Consider the following 20540-nt stretch of genomic DNA (forward strand, 5'->3'; position numbering starts at 1 on the left):
GTGCTTGACGTTAAGGTGACCACAGGCACTTTGAACGGCTGTTCCGTCCCTGAGCTAACTACAGCTCCAAAAGAGACCTCCTAACAGGTGTGTGCTACCCCGACTTCTCAGCTTGGGGCTGGAGGGAAGTGAACCCCGATGACAACGACGTTATACAATGGCCCAGCCTCCAGCTCCAATCTCCAAAAGGAATCCGTGCTGCAGATAGAAAACCCTTTCCATTTACACCCAGCGCTGATACAGCTTTTGGAGCACTTCCTGGGCAGAGACAGCTTCTGAAATACGCTGTTATGGGCGAAAGGAACAATCCATTCACCTCATAAAAGTTTCTTTTAAAACAGAAAATGAAGTAAAAACGAGACCAGGATTCAGCTCTCTGAACTCATTGCCCTCTTCATCCTGGGCTAGTGACCTGGCTCTTCTCTTCCCGATCTGTTCACACTTATCTCCACCCGGCCCTGCAGCCCTTCTGGAGCAGCTGCCGGGACATGTCAGCATCAGACTGCCCCAGGGCCAGATTTTTCAGCACTAAAAGGCCTTTGGCTTCTGTTTGCCATGACCACGCTGGAGCGGAGGCGTGTGATAAAACCACATGCGCTGGACAGTCAGTGCTGGCCGATTCCCTGGGAGCTCTTTCCAAGAAGGAGAGAGTGTCCAGGCGACACTTCTGTTGCCTGAACACAATAGCCAAGTCCTGCAAACTCAGGTGCCTTGCAATAGACACGTATGTCCATGTGTGAGTATGTGACAATTGAAAGGCTTTGCATTTTAAACCTCTGACAGGTTTGGCTTGTAATTTTTTAGCAGGCCTCTTTCAGATAGGAACCTAAGAAACAGTCATGCACGGGTGTTTAAAAGTCAGTTTTAATCTCAACATGCTTAAGAGACCATATCCATTCCTAGCACATCCCATTTTCCTGGCACAACCAAACCCTTAAGCTGCTTCAAGTTCTAATAAGAGGAGGCTGTGTACCAGATTTGGTGGCCCTAAATCTTACCATTTAGGAAGACGAATTTATAAAAGCAACGGATAGCCTAGCAGGGTTGTGTTTTTAAGTTTTTCCAGTTAGGGTACGTCTACACTTGCTGGCGGATCCCTCTAGGCGACCACACCCCTGGTGGTGGGAGGAGACTTCACACGCTCCCCCCGCCCCCAGGCCAATCAGGACGTGGGGGCAAGGGGAGTGTGCAAAGTCTCCTCCTGCTTTGCCCCCGTCTAAGTGCTGCTCACTCCTTGCAGGGCAGGGGCAGGGTGGGAGGAGGGTTCATGACCTTCCCCCTCGCAGGCCGATTGACCTGGGGACGAGAGGAGCATAAAGTATCTCGCTCCCTGCCCTCTGGCGCGCGGCACTTAGGGTACCTCTAGACTACATGGCTCCATCGACAGAGCCATGTAGATTTGTTTGTTCGGCAAAGGGAAATGAAGCCGCGATTTAAATAATCGCAGCTTCATTTAAATTTAAATGGCTGCCCCGCTCTGCCGATCATTGTTTGTCGGCAGATCGGGGCAGTCTGGATCCTCCCCTGCCGACATGAAAGCCCTTTATCGACCTCCCCGGTAAACCTCATCCCACGAGGCATAACGGGGAGGTCGACAAAGGGCTTTCATGTCGGCAGGGGAGCATCCAGACTAGCGCGCTGAGCCGACAAACAGCTGATCAGCTGTTTATCGGCTCAGCGCAGCAGCCATGTAAATTTAAATGAAGCCGCGGTTATATAAATTGCGGCTTCATTTCCCTTTGCCGATCAGCCTAATCTACATGGCTCCATCGATGGAGCCATGTAGTTTAGACACACCCTTAGAGTCAACTGCCAGGGTTCACTCTACGTGCCCTGTGCTCCCCATCCCTAAGCCCTGATTGGTCTGGAGGCGAGAGCGGCAGGACCTTTGCAGGCCGGATCAACAAGTCCACCGAGGCCCTTGTGCCCACCCCTGCTGTATGGGCTTCAGATGTCAGCTACTGATCCCAGTCTGTGGCTTCTGTCCCAAAAAGCTGCCTTCACATTGACGTAAGAATTCTATTCAACCGTTCAACTAGGCCACTGGTCTGAGGAGGACAGGCCTAAGTCTGGACCCGCTGCACCTTTAGGAGGGACCAGGCCTGCCGAAGCCCTTGGGACATGAAGTTTGGCCCCCATCAGTAATCATTTCCAAGGGGAGGCCTATCCTGGAAAAGCAGCTTCAGCACGAGGGTGGAAGCCAAAGCGGGGGGAATTAAGGAAACCCGGCCGCATCATGTATCCTGGCAGCCTGGAGAAAGAAATTCCCGAAATATACCCAGCGGGAGAGATGGCACCAGCTGCCATTCAAGTGCCTTTGCCTGACCCACATGGCCAGCCCTCAGATGAAGTGAGCTAGACTCAGCAGTTCTCAGTCAGCCGGTCTGGGAACCAGGAGCTGGTCTCCGGGCTCAGCAGGGTGAGGTGATGTCTCCAGCTGCCACAGAATTTCCCTAGTTAACCTGAAATGGGGAAACCATTGGGAGGAGCGCTTGAAGGTGGCTACCCCATTAATAATGGCCACTTCGTTGACCCCCTGTTCCTTATGTCCAGATCTATGGTTCTATGATTCTATGAACCTGCCCATGCTCACTTTGAGCGGGAAGAGAGAGGGTCCCGAAATCTCTCTACAAAAAGCCACGTTCTCCTGTCACTCACAGAGTCCCAAAAATCTGTCCTAGGACATGACTCACCCCAGAGCCTGGGCCGGCAGAAACGGTTCTTCCACAGTGTCTCCCTCATCATCTTGCAGCTGGCCTGCTCCAGCTTCTCAGCCCGACTCGTTTCCCGCCCCTTGCTCCCAGAACGCTCTTCGATGGAATCAACTGCTTCATGCTTCTCCCTGGTGCCATGTATCTTTGGTGAGCTCCGTTGGGCTTCCAGTGTCCTGCCGGGCAGTTCCCTCCCTCCTGCGCACTCTCACGCTCGGACCCCAGTGGCTTTGGTTTTACACGGGGGGAGGAGAGCTCTGTACACTCGGGGACCCGGCTGAGCAACGCGACAGCCCCGCCCGGCGTGCCTAAGCGACCCTGCTATAAAGACCACTTGCAAACAGCCCCCGCGATGAGCTCACCAGGGCCGCCTGCAACGGAGGAAAAGAAACGCCAGGTTGGAAACACATGACGAGGGCAGGGTTCCAGACAGGTTATTTCTTATTGACACAGCGAGGAAAAGCCAATAGGAAGACTCCTTTGATTGCGGCTACCTTAGGTTTCCCTTCGTCCTTATACTATTTTCCATAGAATCATAGAACCATAGAGCCAGAAGAGACCTCAGGAGTCATCAAGTCCAGCCCCCTGCTCTAGGCAGGACCAATTCCAACTAAATCAGCCCAGCCAGGGCTTCGTCAAGCCGAGACTTAAACACCTCTAGGGATGGAGATTCCAGCCCCTCCCTAGGGAACCCAGCCCAGCGCTTCACCACCCGCCTAGGGAAATAGTTTTTCCTAATATCCAACCTGGACCTCTCCCACCACAACTTGAGACCATTGCTCCTCGTTCTGCCATCCATCACTACTGAGAACAGCCTCACTCCAGCTTCTTTGGAACCTCCCTTCAGGAAGTTGAAGGCTGCTCTCAAATCCCCCCTCACTCTTCGCTTCTGCAGACTAAACAGACCCAACTCCCTCAGTCTCTCCTCATAGGTCATGTGCTCCAGCCCCCTAATCATTTTGGTTGCCCTCCGCTGGACCCTCTTCAATGCGTCCACATCCTTTCTGTAGTGGGGGTCCAGAACTGGACACAATATTCCAGATGTGGCCTCACTAGAGCCAAATAAAGGGGAATAATGACATCTCTGGATCTGCTGGCAATGCTCCTCCTAATGCACCCCAATATGCCATTAATCTTCTTGGCTACAAGGGTGCCCTGTTGACTCATATCCAGCTTCTCATCCACTGTAACCCCCAGGTCCTTTTCTGCAGAACTGCTACTACAGTCTAGGAGGCAAACCATCCTCCCCTCAGGCTGTATTTTCCATATTCTCACAGTCTTGTTCCATCAGCCGGGCCTGACCCAGACCCAGATCACCCCCGCAGGAGCAATGACCTGCATAAACCTTTTGACACTGACAGACAAGTCCTCAGGGTTTCCAAGCCCAGCAGCCAGCTCACGGGCTACCCAGTCTCCTCTCTGGAGAGGTCCCCACTTCCTCCCTCCCTGGCAGTTCTGTTGGATTCCCCCGCTCGTGCAATGCATCATGGTCTATTCCTCTCTCTCTGTCTCCCCCTCCCCAGTCGTCCTGCCTCCGGTTCATACAAGTGATTGGTATGAGACTGGAACGCTTTCCAGGAGGAGGCTCTTTGCCTCCTAGACTGAATCTGTGATTTATGCTGCTGTATGATCGTGTGTGGCAAACAGGTGGCGATGTTGCACTCCGGTACGTTATCCCTCAGTGGAGAAAAACGGGGTTTTGCTGTCAGAAATCGGCCTTCAGTGGTTTCCCAAGGCCCGTGCTTTCTGCATGAGGCCTCTGGAAAATAAACGGAGAGAGGTAAAAAAGAATAAAAATAAAAAGGACGAACCATTCTTTCCTTCCAGAGCGAAGTCTCTCTGTTTCCCCTCCTTTCTAGCTGGAGTCAAGGGCCATTGGTAAAAAAAAAAAAGTTGATCCCTTTTTAGGATGTCTTTGTCGAACGCCTTGAAGTGGATAAGGAAGGGAGATTTGAAAGCTTTTTGGGATAGAAATTAGGGACTTTAAGAGGGTTTAATTTAGGTAAACGTGCAACCGCTGAGGCAGCAGCGGGGAGCAGGTGAGAATGGGTGCTCACAGAGAGCCAGCTTATGAGTACTGGCTCCCGCTGGCCCCCCTGTGCTGCTGCCTCTAACACAGAAGCAGCAGCATGGAGTCAAGGGGGGGCGTGAAGGTAACCGTGAAGGTTAACCGATGAGCCCCTGGCGTACATATAGTATCATCCTTTCTAACACAAGCTAGTAAAACTAGGGATGTGAATGGGTTATGATTACTGGGTAATAGTTAACCATTAACGCTGGAGCAGCCCCCCATGTGGGGCTGGGAGCTAGCTGGCAACCCTGCATGAGCCTCCCCACAACCTCCTCCCCAGGCTGGAGCAGCCCCCTGCCTGCCCACCCCCCTAATCATTTAACCAGTGAAACAGGATTTGACATCCCTAGTAAACATACCAAAATGGGGCAGACTGAAAACAACTATATCAATAAATCAAAGACATGGCCATTGAGTAAAAGCATAAACAAATATGGACTAGAGCCCCAATTTAACAGTGGCTCCCATAGACCACTAAATCTTAAAATCGCCAGTCAAGCTGCTCTCAGAAAACGATGCATCTGCCAAAACACCAGACTTTTGCAGTTCACAAAATGATGCCTCTCGCATGCACATTATCCACTTATAGCTCAGCTTAAAGAGGCTAAACAATTCTATGACTCAACTAGAAATAGTCATGCTCTCCTTGTAAATATTAATACAGTATTTACTGACACTGGGGAGTAAAACGCACTCACTCCAGCATATAAGGTTTCTATGGGAGGTCAACTCTTAATTTGACGAATAGTAGACAAACAGGACAGTAAAAATAATAAAGCAAGACAGCAAACAAAGCCGCAAACAACTGACAACATGAAAATAGGGAGGCAAATCAAATCTCAGGTGGTTGGTTATGGGTATTTTAAATAACCATTTAGGATCCATGCTATTCAAGTGAAACAGAGACATGTAAAACAAGGTAAAAGTTCTCCTGGTTTGAAAGTTCCACATTGTGCATGTCACCCACTCTTGGGCTACGTCTACACTGGCATGATTTTCCGGAAATGCTTACAACGGAAAAGTTTTCCGTTAGAAGCATTTTCGGAAAAAGCGCGTCTACATTGTAGATGCGCTTTTCCGCAAAAAAGCCCCGATCGTCATTTTCACGATCGGGGCTTTTTTGCAGAAAAGAAATCTGGGCTGTCTACACTGGCCCTTTTCCGGAACAGTTTTCCGGAAAAGGACTTTTGCCCGAATGGGAGCAGCATAGTTTTTCTGGAAAAGCGCTGATGATTTTACATTAGATCGTCAGTGCTTTTCCGGAAATTCAAGGGGCCAGTGTAGACAGCTGGCAAGTTATTCCGGAAAAGCGGCTGATTTTCCAGAATAAGTGGCCAGTGTAGACACAGCCAAAGAGTAGAATCCCCAGAGCACATTTAACACATGGCTTCAGCGTTTGCAGACAGATCCATGCTTCAAAGGGCTTGCAAATAAGGTCATCATCCTACAAAATAGCTAGCATCCCATCCAGTGCTTGCTGCTTCTGAGCATGCCCATTGGCTTGCAAGAGCAGAACTCTATCAGATAGCAAAGATCTGGCTTTAATGATCTCCAGCGTCCCTCCCCAAACAAATCCTAAACTTAATGGACATCACTTGAATGGAATCCAATAATTGAAAGGCCAAACAAATAAACAAGATTATAGGGTTACCACATCTGAACTTTCAAAAAAGAGGATGCTCTTGGGAGGGAGTGTATCTGTATCCGTGTCTACAAACTCACGTAGTATTCATGAGTTATACTATATATATGAATACAACGTGCGTTGGTAGATATGGACACAGATACACCCTCCCTCAGGAGCATCCTTTTTTTTGACAGTTTAAATATGGTAACCCTAGATAAATGTCTTTGTTTTAACAGTTTCAGAGGGGGAGCTGCGTTAGTCTGTAACATGAAAAACTTAAAAACCAACTAATAGTCTGTTAGCACTTTAAAGAATAACAAAACATGTTGATGGTGTCATGAGTTTTCGTGGGCAGAAATGTGCTGTGCCCCCGAAAGCCCAACATCGTCTACATGTTTTGTTAGTCTTTAAAGTGCTAACCGATTATTTGTTGTTTTTTTGTTTTAACAATTCACCATGGATTAATTAGTAATGCAGGAGTCTCAAAAAGGTAAGATCAGAGTTTTCAGCTATTTACCACACTCCAAAAGAAATTCTGTTAAAAGAATCTTTTTCTTTCTTAAGCCAACAACACCTATGCAAACTTTGTTTGAAATGTAATCATGCAAATGTCACAAGCAAGGCCTTTTGCTCCAGTATTCATTCATGAAAACCCGAATCCTTCACTAAAGCCTGACTCCTCTACAAAAACAGTGGGAATGCTTTACAACAGGAAAACATCAAACACAAATGAAGTCAGATCCTGCATTAAGATCTGCTAATGCAAATTCTCTCAGCCCTCTGCTCTCAAGCTGTCTCCCTCCAAACAAACTACTTTTAGCTTTCTAACAGCTCCCCGCAGATGGCCACCTGTTAAACTCAACATGGCCGCAAGCAAGCTCTTCTTCTGTTCCACCTGATACTAGGTGAAAAATATTTTGGTCGAGACTCCAGAAGTACAGAGGAGTTGCATTATACAAGTCTAACAGTGGAAAAAATATTCATTCCCTGTCATATTTTTCCTGGCATTTTGCAGCTCTTGTAATCATGTCACCAATCAGTTGGTAATTAATACCAACTCCTCCTCACTCCAGCTTCTACAATAAAAGGGAAGATGAACTTGGACTAACCTCCCGCTGTTGCATTAAAAAGACAACAGAGTTTCCCCAACAGTTACCCCTCTCCCAGGTAGCCATATGCCCACCCTTGCCCCAGCATAACCCACGTGAAATTTTGACAACCACCCCTCATACAGCCTGCTCCCCAGGAGAGAGTCCTGTGTCTCTCCCCTGCACAGGTCTGACTCTTGCTGCAGCCCAGATGGGAGTCAGGATGCCCCAAACAAAACCTCCCCCCCCAACTCACCACACAGATGCCAGCACCCACCCCCCCATGCAGTATGTTGCCCATGGCCTTAGCCCAGCTGGGGGCTGGGAGGGAGGCCTGTCTCTTGAAGTTGCAGGCACCAGCAGCTGCAGCCCAGCTGGGAGTCAGAGTAAACACCACAACTCACTCCCCAGTCACACCAGCACCCGCCTTCCCCCGCTTACCCCATGCAATCTGCTCCCTGCCCCCCAGCCGGGAAATGGAATGCCCCAAACTCCCCTCCCCCCAGCCACTTCCTCCCTCCCTCCCTCCCCTACCAAGAGAGGGGAGCTGCCAGGTCCCCAGCCGGGAGCTGCTGCAGAGCAGGGTGAAATGCCCCCCCCCCTCCCAGCCAGGCAGCTGGGTGCCCAAGGCCCAGGGTTGCCAGATGGTTTAACCAAAAATACCCCCCTCCCCCCCAAAAAAAAACCCCACTAGGAAAAAAATTCTGTTGAGAAAAAAAAGAGGGAGACCAAAGTTGTTGAGAAAAAAAAAGGACCCCGACAACATTTATCTCACACTCACACACACACACAAATTTAAAAATAAAAAATCAGCTTTTTTGCCGATGGCCATTTTGTTTTTCTGCCAGATACAAGACAAGTCCCTGCAGAACCAGGTAAGCAGAGCGGGGCCTGGCGGGAGGTCGGGGGGGCCCAGTTGCTAAGTGTGTCGTAGGGTTGCCAAGTGTCTGGTATTTTCGCCTCCTGGCAGGGGAAAAAAATCAGAAAATACCGGACATGTTAGGTGTCTGGTATTTTCTGAATTTTTTTACTGGACAGCAGGTGAAAATACCGGACTGTCTGGGTCAATACCGGACACCTGGCAACCCTACTAAGGCCCTGGGCGAGGCTCATTCAGGCTACATCTACACTACAAGGTTTTTGTGCAAAAACCTGGGGCACGTCCACACCTCAAATGAGCTCTTGCACAATTAAATGGGCAGTTGCATGGCAGAACAGAGGGCTTTTTCCACCCTAGGTAAACCTCCTTTTCTGAGGCTTTTAGCACTACAGCTATTGCGCAAGAAGGCAAGTGTGGATGCTCCAGAGGGGGTTTCTTGTGCAAGAAACCCCCTCTGGGAAAAAGCACAGGTGCACTGCTGGCCATTCTGTGAATGGTCATCAGAGCTTTCTTGCGTAAGAGCGTCCAGCAGTGTGGATGCTCTCTTGTGCAAAAGCACATAGTTTTTGCAATGTGCTTTGAGGTGTGGACGTGCTCTTGAGCAAGAAGTTTTTGTGCAAACTCTCTAGCTCAAAAGGATTCTTGCACAAGAAGCCTGTAGTGTAGACGTAGCCTCAGCAGCTGCAGGGCTGTGGTGCACTCGACCCTTTACTGGCGATTGGAGTTTTGTTGCCAACTTCCAAGGGAACAACGGGAGCTGAGTGTGCAAGGCACCTCACAGTGGATGCGAAGCAGTGCACAGACTAGAGTTATTATTTAGCTGCATCCCAGTCGCAGTTTGGAGTCGCAGCCAACACAGGGATCTCTCTATGCTGGGTGCTGTAAGGCCCCTCCTCCAAAAAGTTATAATTGCAAAAGACAACAGACTAATAGGTGGGATGGGAAACTGAGGCACGGATAGGGGAAGTGACTTGCCAAGGCTACACAGCAAATCGGCAGCAGAGCCAGGACAGTACCCAGGTTCCCAGTCATGTGCGCTAACCACTGGACCACAGTGCCTTAATGGCCGTTCTCTGAACACTGATCAGAGACAGGAGTTCTCAACGTTGGTTCCCCCCCCCCCCCCCCAGCGTATTATAAAAGTGCCATGTCCCACCTGTGCCACAACTACTGGTTTTCTGCATCGAAACGCCAGAGCTGGCATGAGGGGTAGGAAGCAGGCTAGATGCCTGGGACCACACACCACAGCTTCCTGGGGGACCCATAAGTGGCTCAGGGTTGGGCTTCAGCCTCATGCAGCGGGGTTTCTCCCCTAGACCCGTGTTTTCCGTAAGCTGGGCGCTTGTGCGGCCACTCAGGTGAAATGCAAACGCCGCCCAGCTGATTAGCAGAGCGCCCACAGCTAGGTTGTGTTTCTGCTGGTGGTGCGCATTCACACACACCTTGGTGTACATAACGTTTATTCCACACAGGGATGGAAAAAAATCTGCACAGGGATGGGAAAGATTAGAGGGAGCGTTGCTCTAGATCAGCAAGTCTAATGCTGGTCCTGCTTGGAGGACCCCTGAAACCTGCTCACGGCCCCACAGGGGGCTCCAGACCCTGGGCTGAGGACCACTGGTCTAAGATGTCCCTTCTGCGTTCACCTATCGGTGGGATTCTGAATGAGCTGAGGGAGGAACTCTGATTCAGGCTTTGCAACAGAACGGGGGCCATTCTACAGCTACCAGTGCAGTCGAAAAGCTGCAGCAGCTTCTTCCTCGGGGGGCCAACAAGGGACCGTCCTCCAGCCTCCTGTCATCAAACTCTGGGGTTCCCCTGCCCCAGAACTGGGCTGCAGGGTGCACAGAAGAGTCTTCCTGGCACGCCCCCCACCTTGCCCTGGGGCAGCAGAGTGTGACCAGACAGCAAGGGGGAAAAACCGGGATGGCGAGGGAGGGGTAATAGACATCTGTAGAAGACAAAGCCCCAAATATCGAGATTGTCCCTAAAAAATCAGGACACATGGCCACCCTAACAGCAGAACTACACCAGGTACAGGATCCCCCAGAAGAGGGCGCTGTGTTCTATGGGCACAGAGAGGCTATGGGGGGCTGACTGGGTAAAATCCTGCCCTATACCACATGCATGAGCTTCCTCAGTGCCCGCTCTGAATGCCAAGACCTGGTTGCTGGTGAAGTCAACGTTGCCACCCGCTTTGATGGAAGCAGGATCGGGCCCTAAATGTAAACAGACGCTCGAGGGCTTGGCCGGAGCGAAGTTAGGGGAGTAACAGCCAGGAACATGTGCTGAGTTCCAGCAAAGATGAAGAGGAGGGAGCTTTGCATACGCTGCACCCCACAGCAGTCACACTAGCCAGCGGCCAAGCCCCCTCTGCCTGGGGCGGGCAAGCAGGGCTCGTAGGGGCCTCTCAGACTCCTGCAGGGAAAACAAATCTCTTTGCGTCTCACTTTATCTGGCATCAGTTGATTCAGAATGGGACATTCAGAAGCCCAACCCCGTCACTTTGCCAGCTGGGATGCCAAAACCAGCCGGGACAATATCAGTGAATCTCTACAGCAGTAGATAACTGCTCATCTAATGAGCCTCAGTAGATAACTCGAGTCCAAGCGCGGACCAAGAAACCATCATCCCGCCCTGCTGGTTTATTCTGCGTCTCTGCCAGTAGGCTCTGACTCCGGCCGCGTTCACTGGGAAATTCAGGCTAAGTCCAGCCCGCAGAGTGAAATCGGAAGACACTTTTCTGAAATTTGGCACGTCCACACTGTGCCAAGCTTTGGACAAGAGTGCTCTTGTGACACACCCCTTATTCCTTGTAAAATGAGGTTTGCGGGGGGTGGGGGGGGGTGAAAAAGCGCCTCTGCATTTTCGAAAATTTTCCCAAAAAAGCAGACATGTTCCTTGGACATGGCGTTGCTTTTCCAGGATACCGCCAATGTGCCGGGAAACAGCTGAAGACTAGACGTAGCCTCGGAGCGGCTGCTCTTCCTTACACGCGGCGAGTGGAGCGAAAGGTGAGAGGAGGCGCAAAGGGAACGAGCGTGACAGGCTGACAGCTTTTGTCCAGACTCCCCCCTCCTGTTATTATCATGCTGGAAAAGCATTTGGGGGGGACCTGCTGAGCCACTGAGGTGGCTCGTTATTGTCTGGCCCGGGTGTAAAGGAGGTCTGGATGATTGGAGGGACCAGGAAGACGGTGAGGGTGGGCTGAGTCCTGCCAAGGGAGGATCCCTAAGGCCAACAAATACTGCGGAAGATTAAGGTGACCCTCTGTTGTATTAATGAGAATGGCTGTGTCAATAAAAGCAAACCACTAGGGCTACTGCCAGCTTTGCCAGCAGAGCCTATGCAAATGAAGCTCAGATTAGCATATCACCACACTTCATTTGCATAATTTATGCACACTATTTTTGCGCAAGGGGTTTTTGCACAAAAACAAGTAGTGTGGATGGGGGAGGGGTTGTGCACAAAAGCCCTGTTTTGCGCAAAATCCTTATGCCGAGAGGGTTTTTGCACCCTTCCCCCTGTCCACACTACTTGTTTTTGCACAAAAACCTCTTGCACAAAAACAGTTTACATAAATTATGCAAATGAAGCATGGCAATATGCTAATCCACGCTTCATTGCATAGGCTCTGTCGGCAAAGCCGGCGGTGTAGGCGAAGCCTAATTAGAGAGAGAAAACAGAGTCTGCTCTTCTGAAGTGCCTTTCAGTGAAGGAATTCCAAGCCTTGCACCTCGCTCAGCCGTCTCAGCCCCACCCAGTGTATTGCCCTCCTCACACAGACGTGGGAGCTGAAGCCCAGAAGTGACCTGTCTACAATCACAGCCCAAGCTAAAGTCAGAGCTGAGAACAGAACTGAGAGCTCTTGCCACCTGGTGGCACACTGTGACCATTGGAGCACACTCCCTCCCTCCTGTTCCCTTAGACATTGCGGCCCATCATGGATGGCGGGTATGCGAGGCAGGGGAAGGCGTTGCCTTCCCAAAGAACCAGCCTGGCCCCGCCCATGCTCCACTCCCAGAGCACCCACTGTTGGCCTACTGGAGGCAGAGTGCTGCTGCCCCAGACTGCCCGCCCTTCCCTGTGCTGCTAGGCTGGGGAGGTGTATTCCTGCCCTCGCTGTGCTCGGGGGGGGGGGGGGGCAGCATGTTGCCCCGCCTTCCCATGGTGCGGGGGAGGGAAGAGAAGTAGCTTGGCTCCCATGGGGGCGGGGCCTCAACAGAAGGGGTGGGGTTGGGAGGATGCCCTTATACATCGCCTGTGCCAGAAAATACACCGTTCTCTTGGGGGACCTGAGAATGCAAACATGCCCAGGTGTGCTCATGTTCTAGCCGAAGCCTGTTCCCCGGGTGCTTGCCTTTTATGAGCAGAGGTGCCATTTCTGAACATGCACTAAAGAACCGACCCTAGCGCTGCTGGGGAGAACGACGTCTCCACTTCGCTCAGCTGCCTGATGTCGGGGCTCCTCGATGAACCGCCCACGTTCCAACTCTCCTAGGAAGAGGCAGCATGTTCGCAGCCCCAATAAATTATTGTGAGCGGGACCTTCCGAGAGAGAGAAAAGGGGTCTAGTGGCTGCTTCTAGGTTTGCAGTTTCAGCAGCGCACCATATTATTATTGAGAGCTGCTCTCTAAGCACTGCATTCAATTGAAATGAGTGTGCCGGAGGGGTTTGCTGGGCACCGCCGTTAAACATTTGCTAGGTATTAGCTCATGATTCCTTCTTCCCATGTTCTCTGGAATCGTCACGTTTTCAGTTGGCTTGTAGGTAGATCCGCTCGGCTGACACCAGCCCTTTTATGACAGCGGTGACCTACTGAACCCTAGGCTGGTGGCATCATTTTAAAAACAGCCAGCTGGGTTTGACATTTCCTGTGACTGTACATTTGCAAAGGCTTTTAGACCGAGAAGAAAGAAATCCCAACTTCTTGTGTTTGTGGTTAGAAGAGCTGGCCAAGGACAAGCGATTTTGAAACCTCTACAAATATTAGATTGTCTAATCTCCCAGGGCCGACCAATTTGATGTCCGGATGCTGTCATGAACAGGCAGCAACAGACATGCACCACTCACTCGCGCGTTGGAGCAACTGGGATCAGCAACACTCCCCGTTTTCAGCCGTGCAGGTTTTATTTGCTTATGGTTGTTGGTAACTGTTGCTTAGTGGAGGGGTTCTGGCCCTGGAACACCTCTCTACTCCAGGAACTAAAAGCTAGACTATACGCAAGACATCTCCAGGATGCAGCAAGGCAAACGGCGTAGATGCTGAGGTCGGCTCTGCCCAGCAGACCTTCAAATGGCCAGCGGACACAGTCTGATAATCACCACCTGGGTACATGCCTAGCTGCAGCCTTCAACGGGGCAACCAGGTACTGGCAGATTTCAGTCTGGAGGCAAGTAATGCAGTTACGGTGGCTGGAATCGGACTCTGGGGGTTCCTAAAATCAGTTCCTTGGTAGGATGAGGTACATTCCTGCCTCAGCTTTCCTGTCTCCCTTCGAAAGCAGCAGAAAAATACCCCCAGAACAAAACAAAAAGTTTGATTGCAAGCAGCCACTGCTTTGCTACAGCCACTTGACAAGACGGCAAGTCTTCATGGAGAACGGAATGCTTTTTTACAATACTCTGGGGCAAAGACTCCAAAATCGACCGATTCGGTTAAAACCCCCTAGAAACTGGCAATACGAAATTAGCTCCTTCATGCGACTCAATACATCCAGCTGCTGAAGAGACAACCTTCCAGCAGGGACCATACCCTCACGGCAAATGATCCTGCTTCCCAGAGTTAAGGTGTAAACCAGGGTGGGGAAACTTTTTGGGTCGGGGGCCACTGACCCACAAAAAATCAGTTGGGGGTCACACACAAGTGAGAAGCCAAAAAAGAAACCCCTCACGGACATGGAGAAAGATGGTCCCCACATTCCGCTTGCACACCAGAACCTGGCAAGGCCTGGGCTAGTAGATTTTGTGTGTTCTCTGGTCCGACAATGGGGCAGTGGGGAGACTGGAGCGCCAGCGTGGGCTCCCCAATGTTGGGGGGGAAGGCTGAGTCTTGGGGACCATATCCAGGCAAGCTGGGAACTGCATCTGGGCTCCAGGCCTGAGTTTCCCCACCCCTGGTGTATGCTAATAATCATTTAAAAACAAACCCGACCATTGGGCCTTACAAACAATTTCTACCTGCAGATCTCAATGCGCCTCACAAGGTGAGGCAAGCTGTCTTCTCTTTACCACACAGATGGAGGAACAGCGTTGAAGAGACCTTTCCCAGGTCACTCCCCATCTCCCCCGGCTTGCACCTTTGGGGTGTCACTGACACGTGTACAAAGCGCTACCAAAGGCGTCAGTGATGCCACAGGGGTGCAAGGCAGGAGGGAATGCAGCCCAGCCAATCCAGAGCAGAATCAGGATGAGAAACCAGTTCTTGACTCCCCAAATCCACAGCTCATTTACCGTGTTACAGCTGCACTGGAGGATCAAAGCCTTCCAGGTGCTGTTACAGCACTGAGGCTATGTTCTGGACCTACCCACCCCTCAGGAGTGAACCTGCCTGCAGGAAGTTGTCACTGCGCTAGCTCGTGATTAAGGATATAAAATCCCTTGTCAGTTGTTAATTGGTTAAACTATAGGTTTAACTGGTTAACTACCCACTGCATTGGGGGGGGGGGGGAGCTGTTCCAGCTGGCAGTTAACCGGTTACCCTGGTAAGCATGCTGGTAAGGCAATGCTTACCAGTTAGCCCGTTAAACCTTTACACCTCGACTCAGAACGCCTGCGGCAGAATCTGCGTTTGCAGCACGTGAGTAGATTCTGAATGGGACGGAAAGGAGAAAGCACCTGCTAACAGCGGCACCAAAACATCCCAAGGAGCAGATCCCAGGCGGGAGAGTCTGGCACCACAGGGAGAAGTGTCTTAGTCCAACTCTCTATGGGCGGGTGACACGTTCCGTCTTGGTGCGGAGATTGGACAGATGCACAGATTAGCTAGACAGATGCCACTTTTACCATAACCCCCACCAATGTGTCCTATATGTCATTCATTCAAAAACCCACTTCTGGTTTTCAGGTAGAAAGTGAAACACCTCACGAAACTGCCCGGGAGCCTTTGAGAGCAGCGACCCAAGACAATTCACTCAAGACACGCGTTTCCATTTGGCTGCAATAAAGCGCTTTTAAAAAAGGTAACTTGATATTTGAAATATTAGTCTCAAAATGTCAGAGGAATTCATCGAGAGCCTGGGCATGTTTCTACCCTGACAACCAAAATGAATTCTCAGTAGTTGGTCCCTCCCCATGGGCATTATTGTACAGCGCTGCTCTTCAGTTGTCCTGGGGGACCTTTGTTTTTACGGATATGGTCAGATGCCGAGACATGATGCGCACCCACAAGTTCTGTAAAAACCAGCGCCGTGCGGGCACTCAGTACCAACCCGGATCAAACCCATCGTCAATCAGCTGTGTGGGATAGGCACCATGCCATAAGTGCGCCCGTATCTCATCACTGTAAAGCAACCAGTACGCGTGCGGTATTATACATATCGTTACGTGTGTTCATAGTCTCCAAAGGGTCAATGCAAATTATTTAGGAACAAGCCTTTCTTGTACCGTTTTCCCCATTTAGGACACCACAAATAAATACACTGTGAGGGGTGGTACTTTTGATACATTCAGCTGTCTGTCATCTGAAGTGGGTTTTTGCCCACGAAAGCTCACGATACTGTCGATATTTTTTTGTTAGTCTCTAAGGTGCCACAAGACCACTTGTTGTTTTTTAAGCTTTTTATTGTCAAATCAGTGTCCATGGGAACTTCGCTTCAATGAAAGCTGCTGGATCCAGCCCCAAGGCAAGTCTTTTAATGAAACGTCTCTGCTTTAACTTTCTGCATATTTGCACTAGAGCTCTTCTTAAAAAGAAGAGATGGGTTATGACCCTACGCAGTGTACTCTCTCTCTCTGTGTCTCTCACACACACACAAATCTTGATACTTTACACACGCAATAAAATCTTGATACTTTACACACACACGCGCACACTAAAATCTGGATATGGTACACATGCAATACAATCTTGATACTTTCCACACACGTACACATACACACAAACTAAAATCTTAATACTTTACACATGCAATAAAATCTTGTTACTTTACACACACACACAAACAATAAAATCTTGATACTTTTTTTTCAAATCCTCAAACGAGGAGATTTATTTCTGACTGCCAGTAAATTTTCCATTTTTTCCATATTTTTCCTAACAGGCACTCGAGTGCTCTATGCAAAAACACCAAATCAGCTGAAGTATTTCTCTGCTGTTTCCTGTATTCGTTCTCCTCTGAAAGCAGCAATTGTTTGGGAGTTTCCCCCCCACCCCCGCCGCTTTTTGATAAGTTTTAATACCTGCATGCACTATCCAACAACATCTGTAAGCGCTACCTTCTGCGGTGTTGGGTTACAGGGCATCTTCAGACCCACAGAGGAAAGTTTTTGCACACAGAGGCAGACAGATCTTGCACTGCTGCAGTTTCCAAGCGCGGCTATCCCCCCCAAGGCTGAAAACTCCCCCCTCAAACTCCCAGCAATTCCACACACACCCCCATTTGTGATGCAAGAAATCAAAGGGATTGTCCAGAGAACTCCCTCACCTTTCCCTCTCGGAGATGGCAGCTCCCCTTTGCTGTCTTTATAGTCTCACTGCACTACCTCCAGTCTTCAGCTCAGAGCTGGGAATAGCATTAGGCTCCCGCTTTAGACCAACATCACAGGAGAGAAAGCCTCAGATCCAAGTTCCAGAAGACCAACGGCCATGCCCAGCCCTATGCCACGGGGCTCCAGGTTGGTTGTAGTTGTCCTAGTGACAGGGGAAGGATTGGAGTGGAGGAAGCATGACTGCGCCTCTGGTGTTTGCTGATGACTTCACCTCATTAGCATGCTCCTGATAGTTTCCTCTGACTGTCTTTTACTGACTTTAAGGCTCTGCTAATCAAAATACTGTAGCGCTTAACTATTTCCTGGCTCCCAAGAATTGGACTCAAACAGCCCCGCGGAAGATGAACAGGAGCAGAACGTCAACATGCCACATACACCAGACAGAGCCGGCGTCCAAAAGCAACAAATGCGATTCGAGTGTGCCGTTTATTGTCACAACATGCAGTCTAAATAAGCTCCGGTTTTATCATCTTCACAAGGGCAAAATGTTCCCCTGCAGAACCGATTTCCTGAATCGCACAGGATTTTTTGAAGTGAATGGCTGCAAATGGAACGCACATACCTAGCGTGGGGCACTGTCCCACGTATGGGCACTTAGACCACATACAGCGAGAGATCGGAACAAGGGAGCTTTACAGCCTAAGCTGCAAGGCAGCTGGCTTCATAGCGTAAGCTGTAGAAGTCCCTGCATTGCGGTCCCAAGTTCAAATCCACCAGGTGGGGGTTACACAAAGATACAAGTAGTTGCAGTGTCCTGGGATGAAGAAATGCCTATAAGCAGGGCTTGCCGAGCCGCGGCGAGCCCTGCTCACCAGCCGCACTGTCCGGCGTTCTGAGCATGCGCAGATTGCCCGAACCTGGCTCTTCCAGGATGTAATCTACTTGCCACGGGCGAGTAGATTACATAGATTGTTGAGCCCTGCCTATAAGCCCTTTACTTCAAGAATTACAAGAACTTAAAGGTATGTCTACACTGCAATGCTATTCTGAAATAACTTAGTCTGCATCTAGGCAATTATTTCCAAATACTGTCAAGCCGGATGACTTCTTAGTCCAACTCCTGTGACCCTCATCCAATGAGGAGGAAGGGAAGTCAGAGGAAGAGGGCTCTATTTCAAAATAAGTGCTGTGTAGACGCTCCCATTCAAAATAAGATACGCAACTGACATTGCCCGATTTGCATAGCTTATTTCGAGTTAAGCCCTGAGTGTAGACACGGCCAAAGGCATGCATGAAGCTGATTCATTAGCTTTTCACACAAAGGGTACGTCTACACAGCAGCGATATTTTGGAATAACTGATGTTGTTCCAAAATAACACAGCACGTGTCTACACTACAAGCCTTTATTTCAAAATAATGTTTTTCGAAAGGAGGACTTCTTACTGTAACTCCTGTAACCCTCATTTCACGAGGAGTAAGGGAAGTCGAAGGAAGAGTGTTCTTTCTTCAACTTCCTGCTGTGTAGACAGTGCCAAAAGTCGAATGAAGCTATTTCGACTTCCGCTATGCAATTGACATCGCTGAAGTTGTGTAACTTAATTCAACTTTTGTGTAGATGTGCCCAGTGTGTCCTTATTTACGCAGCCTCCAACAGCATAGCATCTGAGTACGCAGATTACTGAGTTTATCCCTGGGAGGCAGGAACTTAACATTATTTCCATTTTACAGATGGGAAAACTGAGGTACGGAGCAATCAAGTAATTGGGCCATGGTCACACAGGGCAGGGTTTGACTCCAGTTCTTTGCATTGCTATGCTTCTCAGTTTGGAGCATGTCTCCAGGCTCCTCTGCACAGACACGGCTGCACCATTGCAACACATAGTATAGCCAGCTGCTGGCGTGAAGGAAGGGATTTTTCCACCATGCCCACTGACAGGGAAGTACCAAGGGGGCAGTTGCCTGGGGCCCAGTGATTCAAAGGAACCAGCCAGCTCTGAGGACTGAGGGGGCAGGGTGTTCCACGCTTTGGATGGCACAGAGGGCTGGCTGCCCTCAGCCCCGCCCCTTCTGCCCTCAGCCCCGCCCCTTCTGGGAGCAGGGAGTCTCCCCTTGCTTCAGGGCCCACAGAGTCTGTCAGCTCCCCTGAAATCCACCCCTGTGAGAGGTGGCCGTGTCTGTAAGGGGGTGGAGGACGGTTCAGCACATCTCTCCCTAGCCACAGAGAGAGATCGAGCTACTTTTTCGGTGTAGGCCAGGCCCAAGTCTCTACTGGAGGCTAGCCTCAGAGGTGGGCTTAGCAAGGTGAGGGGGAAGGAGCAGGGCTGAGAACTCCGTGCGCATTGGGGAAACTTGCTCAAAATGGGCTTGTTTGAACCTGCCACAGCCCTGGAAGTGCTGAAGATCGCCAGATTAATTTGACAGGAAAAGAGCAGGCAAAAAGCAACACCTCCCTTCCCCCATGCTCTTATCCAATTAGCACCTGATCCTTGCAGCGAAGGGGGCTGGCCCGGAGAGCATCTAATAAAAGCCTGATGTGCCGGCTGATTGCAGCACACAAAGCTGCAGTAGCCTGAGCAGCTGCGCTCAGCGAAGCCACGGCCTGATTCAGACACAAGATGAGGTCAAGAGCTCATGGGTCTCTGAGCGTCTGTTTCTCCACACAGGAGGTGACCTGCATTTTTGTCTAATGATTCACAGACTCAGCTGCACACGTCCCCTGTCTGTTCCACGTGGGGCTGGCCTATAGGAGCACCGGCTCTGCGGCAAGCAGAGGTGTGAATTTACCCGGCCCCCCCGCTAAGGGCATGCCTGCACCGCTTATGACAGCGAGCCTCTACGCCGGGGTCAACGGGCTCACATCAGGGAGCTAAAAATACCACTGGGAGCACTGCAAGTCGGGCTGTGAAGCATAGGGGGGTAAGAAGTGAGCGGTCTTCAGAGCCCGAATTCCCACCTGAGCAGCAAACTAAAAGCGCTGTCTACATAGCTATTTTTAGCGCGGTAGGATGATCCCAAGTCTGTCGACCTGGGCTTAGAGGCTCCCTGCCATGGGCTGCCTACCACTGGCTGTGTAAATTGTACACTAAGGAACAGAGTGGACTCTGTAACATCTCAGTAAAAGCTCCCTAGGGTAATTGTTTTCAACCTTTTTTTCATTTGCAGACCCCCTTAAAATGGAGGCACAGACCCCTTTGGAAATCAGAGGCTATGTCTACACTACAGAGTTTTTCTGGGATACCGGGTGTCCCGGAAAAACTCTGCCGCGTTCAGGGAACGCGTTCGCTTTTTTGGAACGTTTTTTGAAAAAGTGGGTGTGTTCTTTTGGAAGCCCTGTATTCCTCATTTTACAAGGAATAAGGAATCTTCTAAAGAGGAGGTTTTCCCACCTTGGCCCTGGGTAGGTGGGCCTAATGTCGGAAAGCTTCTTCCGAAAAAAAAGTGGAAAAAGAACGCAGTGTAGACATAGCTGTAGACACAGTCTGCAGTCTCCTAGGGGTCTGTGGAACACAGGT

The 20540-nt window shown here is 50.2% G+C and overlaps 1 protein-coding gene across 11 annotated transcripts in view; it reads right to left on the reverse strand.

Annotated features, from left to right (window-relative positions):
- LOC102449832 (zinc finger protein 469) overlaps positions 1-20540 on the reverse strand; it is a 511263-nt gene that overhangs the window by 156757 nt on the left and 333966 nt on the right. For 2 of the 11 annotated variants that reach the window (XM_075939914.1, XM_075939909.1), the window contains exon 1: positions 17024-17513. The exons of the other annotated variants lie outside the window; for them this stretch is intronic. The gene's annotated coding sequence lies outside the window, so the exon portion shown is untranslated. Of the gene's footprint in view, positions 1-17023; positions 17514-20540 lie in introns of those variants that run through there. 11 annotated transcript variants of the gene reach the window in all.

The sequence above is a fragment of the Pelodiscus sinensis genome, chromosome 12 (assembly GCF_049634645.1).
Source record: "Pelodiscus sinensis isolate JC-2024 chromosome 12, ASM4963464v1, whole genome shotgun sequence".
Classification (NCBI taxonomy): Eukaryota; Metazoa; Chordata; order Testudines; family Trionychidae; genus Pelodiscus; species Pelodiscus sinensis.